Source organism: Syngnathoides biaculeatus, chromosome 11 (genome assembly GCF_019802595.1).
Source record: "Syngnathoides biaculeatus isolate LvHL_M chromosome 11, ASM1980259v1, whole genome shotgun sequence".
NCBI lineage: Eukaryota > Metazoa > Chordata > Actinopteri > Syngnathiformes > Syngnathidae > Syngnathoides > Syngnathoides biaculeatus.
The window spans coordinates 15,574,685-15,591,633 of NC_084650.1; the positions used below are offsets into that span (position 1 = coordinate 15,574,685).

The 16,949-nt window shown below is 43.4% G+C and overlaps 1 protein-coding gene across 4 annotated transcripts in view; it reads left to right on the forward strand.

Moving 5' to 3' along the window:
- Positions 1 to 16,949, forward strand: part of si:dkey-237h12.3 (teneurin-3) — a 257,105-nt gene that overhangs the window by 62,419 nt on the left and 177,737 nt on the right. Inside the window, exon 1 of one of the 4 annotated variants that reach the window (XM_061834129.1) lies at positions 11,748 to 11,957. The exons of the other annotated variants lie outside the window; for them this stretch is intronic. The gene's annotated coding sequence lies outside the window, so the exon portion shown is untranslated. Of the gene's footprint in view, positions 1 to 11,747; positions 11,958 to 16,949 lie in introns of those variants that run through there. 4 annotated transcript variants of the gene reach the window in all.

Below are 16,949 nucleotides of genomic sequence, written 5' to 3' on the forward strand. Positions count from 1 at the left end.
CGTTGGTACGTGATGCCGGCAGTTACACGCAGCGCTAACAAGTAAAAGTCACTCCCTTGGAACATATATTCCACCGGTCTCATTCTTACCTTTTCCGCTCGAGCGCCCACTTGCTGCCGTTAGAAAAAATGCACAAATTAGCCGCATCACCGCATAAACCGCAGGGTATAAAGCGTGTGAAAAATGACGGTAATCTGTGTTGATTTAAAGGCGACAAAATGACTTTGTGGAAGTTTCCGGCCGATGCCAACATATCAATCTTTATTAATTTTGTCCGCATTTATCACCCGGTGGTACGTGACGACGTTCCTTCCGGGGAAAGGAAAACAAGAGAAGGGAAATTCGGACGGAAGACGCCGGTTTGAGGCAATTGTCCAAAATGGACAGTGGATTATGAAAAATGTCTTCTTCCTCGCGGTGCTTAAAGGTTAGCGCTCTATTACGCGGAGAGTCAAGTGTCAGCAATATCATCTTGAATCGGTGGATCGGGATATTCACGGCGAGTCCTGGGGAATGGGGGGGGTGGGGGGGTGGACTGAGTTTGGCCTCAACCAGACACATTTTTCATGGAGTTGTCAGCCAGCCACCTGTCGCCCAGAAGTGGATTCCGCAAACTCAATCACGAGGACCGGAACAGGGCCCTCGCGGCTTTGTGCGCCGCCGGCTGGGTAAATGTTGCTTATGCGGTGCGGAGGGCTGCTTTTGCCACCGCAGTTGTGTCCTGGGATGTATTGGCGGAGACTCCCAATTTAGTGTACGAGCGAGCGTTGCGCCCCTGCGAGACGACGGCGAAGGGAGAGGAAAGCTGGCACGCATCGCTTCATCCTGGTCTTGATTTGCGGGTTTTGGCTTTTGTCCACGGCGCAAAATTTCAGAGCTTCAAAAATAAGATTTCATGTATTTTCTCCTCACTTCTTTGTAGTGCATTTCTAGATCAGATTTAAAAAAAAATCTAAGTAGGAAGAAAAAAAATATACGAAAATACAAATATAAAAAATAAACTATTGGGTATTATTAATTTAGTTTATTTTGTTAGGTTTTTGTAGTTATTTATTTTTGATCAAGTATTTTTATCATAATTTTTTCAAGATTTTTTAAATGTAATATTAAAAAAATATATATTTTTTAATTTAATGTTTGACTGCCTCTTTTTTATTATTTTTCTTTGTTCCCAAACACTGAGGCCATTAATAGAATGAGTGGTGTAAAATCGGCTGGATCAATGAAATATTGCAAAAACTATTTTTGAACGACATTTTTATTTTGTTGTACTAATTTTGACCATGGCACGGTAAAGCGTCGGCCTCACAGTTCTGAGGACCCGGGTTCGATCCCGGATTTTGGCTTTTGTCCACGGCGAAAAATTTCAGAGCTTCAAAAATAAGATTTAATTTATTTTCTCCCCACTTGGCCTTCTTGTAGTGCATTTCTAGATCTGATTTTTTTTTTTTTAAATCTAAGTAGGAAGAAAAAAATGTACAAAAATACAAATAAATTCTAAAAAATAAACTATTTGGTGTTATTAAATTAGTTTATTTTGTTAGTTTTTTTTTAGTTTAATTTATTTTTGATCAAGTATTTTAATATTGTAATTTTTTGAACATATTTTTAATGTATAATTTTTAAAAATCTTTTTTTTTTTTAATTTAATGTTTGACTGCCTCCTTTTTACTAGTTTTTTTGTTCCCAAACACTGATGCCATTAACAGAATAAGTGGTATAAAAAAATTGATCCGACGGATCTAAGTCGGAACAAAAAAATATACAAATAAGGTATTCAAAAATAAACTATTTTGTATTATTAATTTAGTTTATTTTATTTATTTTTGATCAAGTATATTTATATCGCAATTTTTTTAAACAGCTTTTTTAATGTAATAAAAAAAAAACTTCAATTTTTTTTTCAATTTAATGTATTACTGTCTCCTTTTTTTCCAAAACAGTGATGCCATTAACAGAATAAGTGGTATAAACTATTGATCGGATGGATCAATGAAATTCTGCGACATCAGCTATTTTTGAACGACATTCTTATTTTATCGTATTAATTTTGACCATTGGACGGTGGTTCTAGGGAAAAAAAATTTAATTGAATAAATACAATATAGGCGGGACGGTGGGTCAGCTGGTAAAGCGTTGTTGGCCTCACAGTTCTGAGGACCCGGGTTCGATCCCGGCCCCGCCTGTGTGGATTTTGCATGTTCTCCCCGTGTTTCCTCCGGGTGCTTTGGTTTCCTCCCACATCCCAAAAACATGCAACCTTAACTGGACACTCTAAATTGCCCATAGGTGTAATTGTGAGTGCAGCTGTTTTGTCTCTGTGTGCTGCGATTGGCTGGCAACCAGTTCAGGATGTGCCCCGCCTCCTGCTTGTTGACTGCTGGGATAGGCTCCAGCACTCCCTGCGACCCTCATGAGGATAAGCTGCAAGGAATATGGATAGATGGATGGATTTTGACCATTTCAGGGAATCAGAACTATATCACAGCTGCTTTGGCAGGGAAATGCAGATAAAACTAGACCCCCATTTTCTGTATCCAAATGACATCCCTCCAGTCCAACTGAAGAAAGGCCCGAATGTCGAGCGGTGGCAGCAGACGCCGACGTCCGAACGCCGCATCTAAATGGGCCAGGTGACTACGCCGTCTCTTTCTTTTGCCTCGAGACGCAACCAATCACCGCCGGGGATAAGTGGCGCCCCGTTCGGGCCAAGCGGGACCGCTGCGAGTCTGCGCGGTCCCATGCATTATTCACAGCGGCTTCTAGGGCACTAAGACCCTCACAAAAAGGAAGGCCTAAGGTTCCATCAGGACGACGTGTTTGCCATCTATTATTGATGGCGACACTCCCGTGCCATCATACTTTCTTCTTGATTTACCAGATTCGATTTTTGCACCGCCCAACAAAAGGCAATTTCCAGTAAATGCGGCCGAGTATTAGCAGTCGCCGTGCCACTGGCAGCCACTCGTAATTGCCATTTTCTTTGGGTCCACAAAAAAAGTGACAAAGAGAAACATTAAGTTGAGATGCAAACTGCTACGTAACTGTACCTTCTTGCGCTCGCTACTAACTCAACAACCTTGCGTTGTGACCAATGTTTGAACATTTTACCTACAAAGTAAAAATATTTTTGTTCACATGGGCCATCTTTTGACATGAGAATGAGGAACTTTTCATTTTGAGTTCAAGGCACACACTAAACATGTATATTATTATGTTAGCATCAAGCTAGCGGACGGTTTTGCTGGCTCAGTCGGACTTGAAGCCAAAGCCCATATGTAACAACTTTTTGTGAACAAATGACTTCAATTGGGATCATTTTTGACTCGTGTGCTGCAGTTTAGTCCATCTATTGGTGATTTCGGCGCACCGAGTGAAGATTTTAACTGCTATGTTAGGATCTAGCTAGCTTCCATTTCTGCTGCCTTGACGGACCTTCCAGATGTAGAAGGTGCGCACCAAGTTTGGTATGTTCTGGCACTGGTATGGTGTATTTGTGCCCATTTGTTTGTGGTATTTTGGCAAAGAGAAGAACTGAGTAAATAGACTGGCTGTTAGTTTAGCATCTAGCTAGCTTCCATTCCTGCTGCCTTGACGGACCTCCCAAATGTAGAAGGTGCGGACCAACTTTGGTATGTTCTGGCACTGGTATTGTGTATTTGTGCCCATTTGTTTGTGGTATTTTGGCAAAGAGAAGAACTGAGTAAATAGACAGGCTGTTAGTTTAGCATCTAGTTAGCTTCCATACCTGCCGGCTTTAAGGACCATCCGGATATAGAAGGTACGGACCAACTTTGGTATGTTCTGGCACCGGTATGGTGTATTTGTGTCTAGTTGTTTGTGGTATTTTGGCAAAGAGAAGAACTGAGTAAAGAGACGGGCTGTAAGTTTTGCATCTAGCTCGCTCTCGTTCTTGTTGGCTGGACAGGCCTCCCAGCCAGAGTAGCTAGAGACCAAATTTTGAGATCTTGTACCGGTGTGGTGGATTGAATCGTATTTTTTTTGTGACGTTTTCAGCAAAGACAAGTCAAATTTCAGAAATTCGCCCATGACAAAGATAATAACATTCACTTTTGAGAGGTATCAACGATGCTAAAGTGGTACAAGAGAGCCTTTTTCACTACGGCAAAGCTCCGCCGCTACCATACGCTACTTTTCCATGATTCACCGCAATCTATTACAGCGCTCTGTGACAAAAGGTAATTTCCAATAAATTCGTCCGAGTACAAGCGGGTCGCCGCGCCACCGGCGGCGCCTTGTAATTGCGATCTTTGGAGGCAGGCTTTAATTACACCGATTTGGAGAAATGAAAGACGCTTTTTAGCGCTCCTAATGGCCAAAACCCGAAACCTTTTGCGCCGCTCATCAGTCATGTCGGAGGTAGGCCTCCGTGCGAAATTAATTTCGTAGCCGAGACCCCCAGTCAGACCTAAGTGAAATAAACGAGCTATTGAATTACTGCTTTATGATGCACCAGAAAAATGACACGGCGTCAGCAGCTCCCTGGCAAGATTAAAACCTGCTTAAGTCGTTTTTTATGCCTCCACCTCATAAACTGTCATCTGTTTGTTTTTGTTTTCGCAGTGGTGGGGGTGGGAAGGGGGGGGTCACATGGTTGAGTGATGTGGGTCAAGTGGAATTAGACTGGAAATTGCAACGCCTTCAGAAATCCATTGCTGAGCGATGCGGTTGTCGAGCCAAGAAAAGTGAGGGCCACAACGCCGGTGAACGGGTCAAAAGCGTATGGCGGCATTCCCCGGATAGCGGGGTAAATATGCCACCCTGGGGGGCCGTAACAGGGAGGGAAGGATGAGATCAGAGCGTTTCGATTGGACGCCGTGACATCGTTAACACGTTTGTCCGTGGGATTGCGTTTCATCATTTTGGAGGGGGGGGGGGGAGTTCTGGAGTGGAAAGTGTTGAAAGTGTTATATCGCATACTGGTGCCATATGACGACATCCATAACGCATTTCAGTCGTAAAAAAAAAAGCTTTTGTGCAATATTTTACAACGGGTAAGATATAAAACGTACTTTTTTTTTTTTACATTACGTACTTTCTGTACATATAAAAAACAATTTGTCTGTTTTTCCCCTCCTCATCATCGATTGTTTAGTTATTCTGCACTTTTGTTAATTTAAAAAAAAAAAAAAAAAGATTTACAAGGCCGGGACCGAGTCGCTACAGATGCGGCAACGTGCTCCCAGCCAAGCATACTCTACTACGCTAAAGCATCCATTTTAAGCAAAAGTAAATATATGTCTAAATGATTTCATTATATAAAGTATTTATACTATACATGTATTTCTACAATGCAGTTTATTATCAGGAAAAGTTAAAAAAAAATCGCTTTAGAATTTTTTTTTTAAGGATTGGAACGCATTATTTAATTTTCCATTCATTGTAATGGGAAAACGTGCTTTGGTTTTCGAACGTTTTGGTTTTCAACCAGCTTCTGGAACGTATTTTTGAGAACAGAGACACCACTGTACCTTATTTACCAAATTTTGCAATTCTGAGGGTTTTCCCCAAATTTTGCAGGGCTGCTAAAGATTTTGATCCACTAGAAACCATCGGTAGCTATTAAGATGAAATTGCAGTACGTCGCTATGTGTTAGATTTTTTTAAGTTTATTTGTTATTTTTTTTTAATAGCTTCTGGAAACATATGTCCAGATGTTGTGCCATAAGAACAACATTAAACTTGGAATTAAATTCAGAAATAAATATAAAAAGTGAGTAATGTAATAAAACCAGTTGAAATTCAATCTAAAATTACACTAAAAACTGTATTCAATCTTAAAATACAATTCAAATTGGAAAAATACAGAAAGCGTGAAAACCCTGTCACCCACCAGCAGCCCCCCGCTAACCCCCGCCCCCTTTCCCTTGCCATCCTCCTCCCCCCGTTGAGTCTTTTTCAGAACCTTTTCTGACAAGTTCTTTTTCACACGCCCGACGTATGCCGCCGCCGCCGCTGGTACGAGCAGAGAAAACGACCCTCTCAGCGCGCCGGCCTGCCGAAACCGAGGGGGCGGCAAGGAGGTGGGGGGGGGGGTGTTCAAGGCGTCCTCTCAGCCGGAGGTCCCAGCGGGAAGCCTCGCCGACGCCGGGCACCCCGTCCCGCGCCCCCCCGCTGAGCCGATGCCTGGTTGCCGCATCGCCGTAATCCATATTCTAAAGGCCAGATGGATTAAAAACCGACACTCGACGGGCCCAGACAGTTTTGGCCGCCGTTTGGCAAGACATCTTTTTTCGGATGAAACGCGAGGCTGTTTTTCTCCCTTTTAGTCTGCAACATTAAGGACATTATGTGAAGGAGGTACTGGACAGTTTCCCGTCGTCTTTACTTGTTGCCATTTTCATATTTCTTTAAATATATATATGTAAATATCCACCGCAGTGAAAATAAAGCTCCTTGGCTGTAGGTGGACTGGATTCCTAGAGGGAATCGCTGGGGTAATTCTGCCATGACGGACGACGACGGCCGAATGGAGACCGGTGACCGTGTAAAGCCGGGTTGACGGGTTTTATGAATTCCATCCAGGACAAACCAGTTCCCGAGCCAGCTACCCTCAGAGTCCCCTCTGCTGGTTCATGTTCGTCCAGTTTCTGCACACGCCAGTGGTGCAGCAGGAGCCATATCGTGGAGGTCTGCAAAAGGATTGTGAGGGTGTCGCGGGACGGCGCAGCGCGGGTGGTTAAAGGGGTTTTCTCCCCTGCCAAAAGTTGTGGGTTTGATCCTCAGCCCCCGGAACCATGTCCAAGTATCCTTCGGAAAAGTACCGAACCCCCACTTGCTCCTGATACTGCGTCATCAGTAGGTAAAAGGGAAAAGAGTATTATAAACTGCTTTTGAGTACTTTTGAAGGGAGAAAAGCGTTCTTCAAGCGAAAGCCCATTTATCATTTACATAAATCCGACATCCCTCCCTGAATATTATTTTTTTTTTAGAGAACAAAAGGCATATTATTAAAGGAATAAAATCACATTTTTTGGCAGACTTTTATGTGGCTATAGACGGCATCCAGCTGTTGCGCCATATGAGGACATCCATCCATGCATTATCTACCACTTTTCCGGGACAGGTCGCGGGGGAAGTAGCTTCAGCAGGGATACCCAGACTTCCCTTTCCCCAGCCACTTCTTCCAGTTCTTCCGGGGAGATCCCGAGGCGTTCCCAAGCCAGCCCGAGAGACATAGTCTCTCCAGCGTGTCCCGGGTCGTCCTCGGGGTCTCTTTCCGGTGCGACGTGTCCGGAACACCTCACCAGGTAGGCGTCCGGGAGGCATCCGGATCAGATCCCCCCCCAGCCACCTCATCTGGCTCCTCTCGATGCGGAGGAGCAGCGGCTCGACACCGAGCCCCTCCCTGATGACCGAGCTTCTCACCCGTTCTCTAAGGGAGAGCCCGGACACCCTGCGGAGGAAACTCATTTCGGCCGCTTGTGTCCGGGATCTTGTTCGTTCGGTCACGACCCACAGCTCGTGCCCATAAGTGAGGGTAGGAACGTAGATTGACAACATAAATCATAAATTCGCTTTGAATCGTCTTGCAGAAACGTAACAAAAGTATTTAGTTGTAGTATTTCTTTTTCCCTTGCCTTACAGAATTTTAGTCCACTACTTCAGAATCGACAACTTAAAAAAAAATAAAAACAGTTTTAAATCAAATTAAAAACAGATACAAATGTAAAACATTGATTTCAAATGAAATCAATTGGTATTGATATTTAGTAAATCAGTTGGTAAAGCGTTGGCCTCACAGTTCTGAGGACCCAGGTTCAATCTCGGCCCCGCCTGTGTGGATTTTGCATGTTCTCCCCCTGCCTGCGTGGGTTTTTCTCCGGGTACTCCGGTTTCCTCCCACATCCCAAAAACATGCAACATTAATTGGACACTCTAAATTGCCCATAGGTGTGATTGTGAGTGTGGCTGTTTGTCTCCATGTGCCCTGCGATTGGCTGGCAACCACTTCAGGGTGTGTCCCGCCTCCTGCCTGTTGACAGATGGGAAAGGCTCCAGCCCTCCCTGCGACCCTCGTGAGGATAAGCGGCAAAGAAAATGGATGGATGGATGGATGGATGGATGGATGGATGAAATTGATCAAAACATGGAAAGCGGGGCATTTAGGAGCGATCTGCGATTGGCTGGGAAACCAGTTCAGGATGTACCCCGCCTCCTGCCCCACGTTGGCAGGAAACGGCTCCAGCACTCCTGTGAGCCCTGTGAGGATAAGCAACTCAAAAAAAAGGATTGATGGAATTTACTTCTAAACGAGACATTTTTGTAAAGGCAGAATCTTCGACACAGTTCTTGGTTTAGAATGTGTTGGATTCGACTTTGGCCTGAGATCCTGGTTGATGTGTTGAATGTTGTTGTAAAACATGAGCCAGTCTTGCTAGGTCGTTAGTACTCCATGTTTTACTGTTTATTCATTTATTTTTTTCTACCATGTATCAAATCCGACTCGCTGATTTTTCTGGCTTTAGTTGAAAATGGTCATTGAAACACGAGCCCGTGCTCACGGGAAGGTTGTCAGTTGAATGGTCGTTTCTCAAGCTAGCAGCTAGCACCGGAAGCTAATGTAGCAGCCAGGAAAACAACCAAAACAAACTTGTTAACATAAGAGCGACACTTCTAGGGAGAATGGAATGTTTAGTGTCACTTGTGTTGTGTAAAAAAAAAAAACCAGCCTTGATTTGCCCACGGGACCGTGTCCAGTTCTAATTCTTGGGCCCTCGCGAAGGAATACTAGGTGGGAATCGTAATGAGGCCGTTCATTAGTCCCAGAAGGAAAGAAATCAGTAGAAGCGCCGGTGTTAACAGAGACACACTTTTATCTAATAATAGCATCGGTTTAATCGTTTGACCGAGTACGTGCGTCCTTTATTACGTCGTGTTGGGAAAATGTCAAAAAGAAGCTCGAAGGCTGCTCTTTTACCTGCGGGCAAACACACAAATGCAGATTTTTGTCTGTCATTTATGAAAATATCTAGTGATTCATACAAATAAAAATAAAATAACAGGACACTTAACCCTTACTTAACACTTAATTGTACTTAAGCATATTTAAAAATAGTTGTTATATTATTCCCGCACGCAAACACACAAATGCAGATTTTTGTCTGTCATTTATGAAAATATCTAGTGATTAATACAAATAAAAAAAAATAACAGGACACTTAACCCTTACTTAACACTTAATTGTACTTAAGCATATTTAAAAATAGTTATTTAAATTATACATTAAATAGATATTTTGCACATATTTTGTTCAATGAAAAATATTTTTAAATAAATGGGTAAATGTTATTTTATTCAATAGAATCTTTAAATTTTGAAATAGTTTAATATATGTCCAATTTATTTTTAAAATATTTTTGCTTGATTTAAAAAGAATCATTTTGCAACTAGTACTCGACAACAACAAGACTTTAGAGTTCACTCTGTGCCTACAAAATCAGACTCTCACTTTTATCTTTTTTATTTTTGGTCAGCATCTTTATTTTTATTTTTTATATCTTTGAAAGGGAAATCTTGAACACAGCTCTTGCGCATTTTCCCTCGTGTCTAAGATGACATTTTGGAGGCGAGAGTTGAGGCGGAAAAGATTGAAAGTGGGTGATTTCGGGACGTTGCTACCACTCAAAAGTGAACATTTTTACTTTTTGTAAAAGCAGAATCTTTACAAGTGTTTGGAGTTTAGTGGATTGAAATGAATTCATTTGATTAAAACAATAGCGCATTGCGGAGGTTGGAAGTGCTCGGCATATTTGTTGATTATTACCTTTTAAGGTTGAATCTTTTGGTTTGGCATGTGTCAAATCCAGTTTTTCATGGGCTAAGCTCTTGTTTGAATAGTTGAAAGTGTGCCCTTTGAGGCTTGATTGCATCATAAAAGTGAGGAGGATTCTTATCTCGTTTTTACACAGCTCTTGCAGATTTACCGCGTTTCAAATCCTGCTCATTGTTCTTTAGTTTCAGGTCGAAACGCTGATAGCGTGGAATTTATACCCTCTCAAAAGTGACCGTTATTGTCTTTGTCGAGGCAGAATTTTTTGAACGTAGATCTTGTGGCATTACCGCGTGTTAAATGGCTTTGGCGCAACATTTAGCGTCGCATTCAGGGGCCTTAATACCGGCATAAAGTGACCCATTATTTTCTTCTGCAGAGTGCGAATTTTTACTTTTGTGCGTTTACCGTGTGTCAAATCACTTTTGGAGCTCAGAGTTGAAACATCCATCCATCCATTTTCTTTGCCGCTTATCCTCACGAGGGTCGTGATGAGTGCCGGAGCCTATCCCAGCTGTCAGGGTACACCCTGAACTGGTTGCCAGTCAATCGCAGGGCACATCGAGACAAACAGCCGCACTCACAATCACACCTCGGGGCAATTTAGTGTTCAATTAATGTCGCATTTTTTTGGGATGTGGGAGGAAACCGGAGTGCCCGGAGGAAACCCGCGCAGGCATGGCGAGAACATGCAAACTCCACACAGGGGGATCCGGGATCGAACCAGGGTCCTCATAACTGTGAGGCCGACGCTTTATCAACTGATCCACTGTGCCATGGTCAAAATTAGTACGCCAAAATAAAAATATCGTTCAAAAATGGTTGATGTCGCAAAATTTCATTGATTCATCTGATCCATTTTTATAGCACTTATTCTGTTAATGGCATTATTGTTTGGGGAAAAAGAAATAATAAAAAGAAGGCAGTAATACATTAAATTTTGCATTAAAAAAGCTGTTAAAAATTGTGATAAAAATAAATACAAAAACTAAATTAATAATACCAAATTATTTTGTTTTGAATACTTTATTTGTATTTTTGTATATTTTTTTTTGTTCTGACTGACATCTATCCGATCAATTTTTTTATACCACTTATTCTGAAAAAGAAAACTAATAAAAATGAGGCAGTAATTCATTAAATAAAAAAAAGAGATTTTTTTGAAAAATTACATTAAAAAAGCTGTTAAAAATACTTGATAAAAAATAAATACAAAATAGATTTTATTAATCAATAATACCAAATATTGTTTATTTTTGAATACTTTATTTGTGTATATATTTGTCTTCCTTTGATTTAAAAAAAATAGATCTGTAAATGCACTACAAAGAAGGCCAAGTGCGGAGAAAATACAATAAATCTTATTTTTGAAGCTCTGAAATTTTGCGGCGTGGACGAAAACCTTGAATCAAGACCAGAAGTGATTCGTGCCAGCTTTCCTCTCCCTTCGCCGCCGTCTCACTGGGGTGCAACACGAGCTTGTACGCTAAATTGGAGTCTCCGCCAATAGATTGAACCCGCGACCTCAGAACTGCGAGGCCAACGCTTTCCAGCTGCTCCCCCGTGCTGCCTTGAGTCATGTCCTGAAGCTTGTCGGTGTCTGGCATGTCTTCAGAGCGTTATTACCTTGTGTCAAAACCGATTGTTTGGATTCACCACGTGTCAATTCCCCTTTCTTGTCTGGACGCTCCATCCAGCCAGACGACGTCACCCCATCCGCGATAGCGGCGCAAAAACAACTCCCCGTCTACTACGCGGAGGAGGGGTTGTCGTTGGCGGCGATGATAGCGGCGGGGGGGGGGGTGGGGGGTTAGCCCACGAAAGGGTGAGTTAAGAGAGAGAGAGAATGAAGAGGAAGGGGGGCTGGTGGCGGCAGAGAGAGTGCGGCAGACGACGACTCGGCTGCTAACTATCGTGGCGCCCCGCGCGACTTCCCGCTGCGACGCTAGTTGACATCCACCCTTTCGAGCGGGGGGGGGAGGGGAGAGGAAAAGGGGGGGCTTCTAGCGCGGTCGGAAGATAAAAAGAAGAAGAGGAAGGCTTGGATCGGGGAGCGCTGCTGGCTTGGCTGGCTGGCTGGCTGGCTGCAGACGGGCGATGCAGAGCCGCACCGCCGCCTAACAAGTGGAGCTTTCAGCCTCCAGTCAGCGAATCCGCGCACGAGGTAGCAACTTCTTTTGTTCCAGCCCGACTGCGACGATCGCCGTCATAAAAAAAGCATCGCGGCTGTTTTAAGGGCATGCAAGTAACGCATCGCAATGTACAGTACGTCCCTGCGCGCGGTACCCGGAGGAGGGGGGGGGGGATGGCGGGGGGCCTCGTTTGGACTGCAGACTGTCTGCTGTGTCTCCCACGTGCACTCTCGGGTTGGCGTTTACCCCCCAACCAAGGGGAGTCGTATTGTCATCTGGTTTGATTGCTGACAAGATTGTTTGCCACTTAGCCAATGAGCATGCGAGTTGGATCGATAAGGCAATTTGGAGACGGTCCAAGTGGTTGAGCCTTGGCGGAGGTCTGTGCTTTCCCTCACGTCCGCCTAAATGCTAGGTTTGGTTCTAACTTTTTTTTTTGGGGCCCGATTCGGATTGTTTTGACACGGCCGAGTTTGATTTTGGACCCACAGGCGGCCGCGCAGAAAGTTGAAGAAATCATTTTAATAATCTATTTGAGCTCGGAGTGTGATGGGTCAGATCAAAGCTAGCATAACGGCTCAAGTCAAGAGAATTCAAGCTCACGCTTCACAGTCGAGCGGTTCAGGCTTTGAAGATCAGGCAAAAATAAAAAAAAATAAAAAAGGTGCAAGACTTTGTAATCCAGCGATAGCGGGTCAGGAAATGCTCACATTGAGCATATTGGGGACTTGCACTCTTAGCACAATCCGCAGCAGCCGTGGGTCAAAGGTCAAAACGCAGAAATCTCACTGGCTTATGTTGTTGTAAACCCTCTAAATCTTTGTCAAATATGACAATTCCGATTGTATCATTAACAAGGGCTAACGTAAATAGCGACGCGCCACCGACTGGGTATTCGCACATGATTGGCTGACAGTTGTCTGTCCAGTAGCGTGTGATTGGCTGACAAATTGTTTGCCCAGCAGAACCTGATTGGCTGAAGGGTTAGCTGGCTAGTAAAATGTGATTGGCTGACATGTGACTGAGGAAATGGCACGGGTCATTTTTGCTTCATCTTTGATCTGATTCCCAAGGAATTAATTTTTGGGCTTGGCGAAAGTCTACGCCCGACCTTACCAATTAGTTTCACCAAAAAGGATTTGGTTGTCTGTGTGGGGGCCGGCACGGTGGATCAGCTGGTAAACCGTTGGCCTCGCAGTTCTGAGGACCCGGGTTAGGTCCCGGCTGTGGTATTTGCATGTTCTCCCCGTGCCTGCGCGGGTTTTCTCCGGGCACTCCCATTTCCTCCCGCATCCCAAAACAACATTAATTGGACACTCTAAATTGCCCGTAGGTGTGTGTGTGTGTCTACGTTCCCTGTGATCGGCTAGAAACCAGTTCAGGGTGTACCCCGCCTCCTGACCGTCGACAGCTGAGATAGGCTCCAGCACTCCCTGCGACCCTTGTGAGGACAAGCGGCAAAGAAGATGAATAGATGGATGGATGGATGGATGTTTGTGTGTGTTCTTCGGAATACTATGAGAACATTTTGATGTTTTGCTTTGTTGATCTTGAATTTGGATTGGATTTCTGTTTTAGGTCCTGCGTTGTTTTGTTTTGTTTGCATGTGCAAAATGTTTTTATGCTGATATAACTTGGGAGGGTTTGACCTTGGTGGTGGTGGTCTGGTCTGTACCCTCTTGGAATTGGTGTTAATTACTTCCTTCCAATGAGTTCTTTGCCTTTTGAGGGGAGGTGGGGGGGTTCAAAATGCCTGAAAAAACTCACTCAATTGCAGGCCCTGGAACGATGGAAAAAGAAATCAGTGCCAGACAAAATTAAAAAAAAAAAAAAAATGGGAGGACATATTCCTCCAAAAAAAAGTCTCAAGAATTTATGCCTGAAATTGAACAGGAAGTCTGCCATTTTGTTTTGAAGTCGCCATTTTGGGCAAATTCGACCCAACTCGGCCCCAGAGAAGCAACTCTAAATTTGAAGTTTTTATTTTCTTTTTTTTTGTTTTCTTTTTCCTTTCCGTCGACACCATTTTGGTGACACCCGACCACGCTCCGCACTTAACATGCAAACAATCGAGTCGTCGCATTTTCGTCGGGACTTTGATGAACGATGTGGCGTTGACGTCACGCGCCTCGCGGACAGAGACGGATTGCGGTGCTTAGCGCGACGATGGCCGCCGAGACAAAGAGTAATTGAAGCGCGGTGAGTGTTGACCACTGTAAATGGAGTAGTTTGTAAATTGTGACGTTTTCTCGGACCCCCCCCCCAAAAAAAAAAAAAAAAAATCATTCCCACTGGTCCCATTGTCTGATAAGCAGCAAACTAACGAAGTGAAAACATAGACCACTGTAGATGGACATTTTAAATGCATTTTTAAAGAGTAGTAAAGAGAATAATGATGGAAAAAAATATGGATATGGTCGGTTCCACTGTGGGCGGCGGTAGGTAGACAGTTTTCCAATGATCGAAGGGTCGCCGGTTCGAATGTCGAGCTGTCCTTGGGCAAGACGCTGAGCTCGAATTTGCCCCCAGTGGGCATGGCGACACCTCGCACGGCAGCAGCCGCCCGTTGGCGAGCGATTCTGAGGCTTTGTAAAGCGCTTTGTGAACTGTGATAGAAAAAGATTATTTATTATTTTGGGCAGAAATATTTTCCAGGTGGCTCGTTACCCCCGGTACATTTTCCACTCTCTGTTCCAAGTGAGGATAGACAATGGACCATTAGGACTGGCGATCCTCAGCTCTGGCACCCCTTAGCCACAGTTGCCATGCCCTACAATCTTCCAAAATGGCGACTGAACATAACAAGTTTGAGCTGGATTCGCTATCGCGTATTCCAGATAATATTGGGGTATGTTTTTTTTTTTTTTTGCCAAATGCGTCAGACTTGTCCAAGAGAGTTCTACAGAGAGGGCTCGACTATTTCACGCAAGGATATCTACACGGAATTGAGATTTTGGACGGAGCAGGACGCAATCTCAGAGTTACAGCGGAATGTTGGCGATGGATGGGAAAAAAACGTTACCTCACAAACAACAAACTTCATATTGACATATTGTAAGATAGCAGGATATCTTTCATCAGAATTGTACGTTCCCCAAGCGCGTCTGAGCACCATTTTCTTCGTAACGTTACCTTTTCCGAGCGCACGCTACTGACAACCGGCATTGCTTGTGGGACAACATGGCGAGAGGGGCGTGTCAAGCCAGGGGTTGAGACAATGCGGCTATCTGATTGGCTGTTATTGTACGAGTGATTGACAGGTCGGAAAGGTCCATTGTAAGCAGCTTATGTTTTGGTAGGAGTGTGTCAGAAACTGCTGTGCTCGAGCTTGAATTCTGCAGTGCTTGCGTCTCCTATGACCAACCTTTTCTCTCGGTGTTTCCCAGGGTTTATTAGCGTAATTTATACATCAATTCCTCTACATTTATCCCAAAAAAGTGTATTTTTAACTTTGAGAATGCAAGAGTGTTCTATAAGTGTATTCATTTTCTTAGTATTCCATTACATTGTGTTTTTATTTAGCATTTATTTTACTCATTTTTTTTAATTTCATTTAGCTTTTCATTTATATGTATTTTTAAATTTGAGCATGTTTTCATTCCGTTATATTCTTGTTTTCATTGTTATCTTCGTTCTACCTTGTTTAATCAAATATAATTACATTCCAAAAGATTGAATAATATTTATTCACATTTTCATGTCATTTTATTTTAAAATACTGTACTCCTACATCCTGGCTAGGCATTTTTTTTTTTTTTTTGCCGGGTCAGCGGCCGCTGCGGTCGTGAGTCGGAGGGAGGGGGCACGGCGGTCTTTTATGATCCAGCCGTCGTTATGCGTGCCACTTGTAATTAGACTGAAAAATGAAGTTGCTGCGAGCGAGAAGCTACAAACGGATTGCCGAGTACTGCGCTGCTGGCGTACGACGTACTCTCCAAGGTTTACTGTGACATTCCACAGCGCTGCGATCGCGACGGCGATGTGAGGCGTCATAAAAGCATGATGGGATGTCACTATATTTTTAGACACCCTTTTTTGAACGCTTTATAACTAGTCGCTGTTATTTCTTTTTGTTCAAGGCGGAGGTTATCGTGAATAACTGTCATTAATTATATGCGGCGAATGCACCCTTGTTTGGCCGAACCAAATTTTTTTGACTATGGATTATTATTTCTCGTCGTTGGATTTTATTTCTTTTGTGCAAGGTGGCAGTTATCATGAAAAAACAGGGAGAGGGCCGTCGTGTCTTTTTAATATTCCATCCGTGTCCTTGAGTTGGAAAGGGGGAAAAAAAAAAAACCTCATGTTCAAATTCTGAGCAGCGCGTTTTGAGTTCAGCCACTTGAGGGGGAGGAAAAAAAATAAATCATTTTCAAATTCCGAGCGATGTCTTTTAAATTACTTTGCAAAAAAACAAAGTCGTCCAGACGACGAGGAAGATGTTCGCGGGGTTATGCGGGCTATTTATTTAGCAGCGCAATCAGGAGCGCCCCCTTATCAAAGAGACTATCCATGCGGCACATTAATACAAATTAGCGCACGAGCAACACAGGCGGGCTTTGATCAGAGGTGTGTACACTGCGGTTCTGTGGTACACTCAAGTGTGCTAAGGTATCACCGAATCCAATTATTATTATCTGACGTTTGCTACTCCTGAAATTCCAGTCTCGCTATCTTTTGCTCGTCTTTCCAGCTGCTCATTTGGACGCATTCCACATGTGGAGGAAGTTTGAACTTCTGTCCTTTTTTTTTATCTTTGGCTGCTCCACTCGGCAACAAAACATCATGAATTTGCCTTTCTAGTCTCGAGATTTCGTTGCACCCGGCACAGTTTTAAGTACAGTAAATTGAAACCGAGCACCGTTTGTTTCCACGAGTTGTTAGCTTGCCTCTGCATGAAATTCTCTGTTTTATGGTTTATTTTGCTAGTAAACGTCAACTGGGAGTGGCAGTAAACAGCTTGAAGCCTCTTTTTTTGAAGAAGAAGAAATGTTGACAGTCTTCCAAAGTACTGCTTGTTGTGA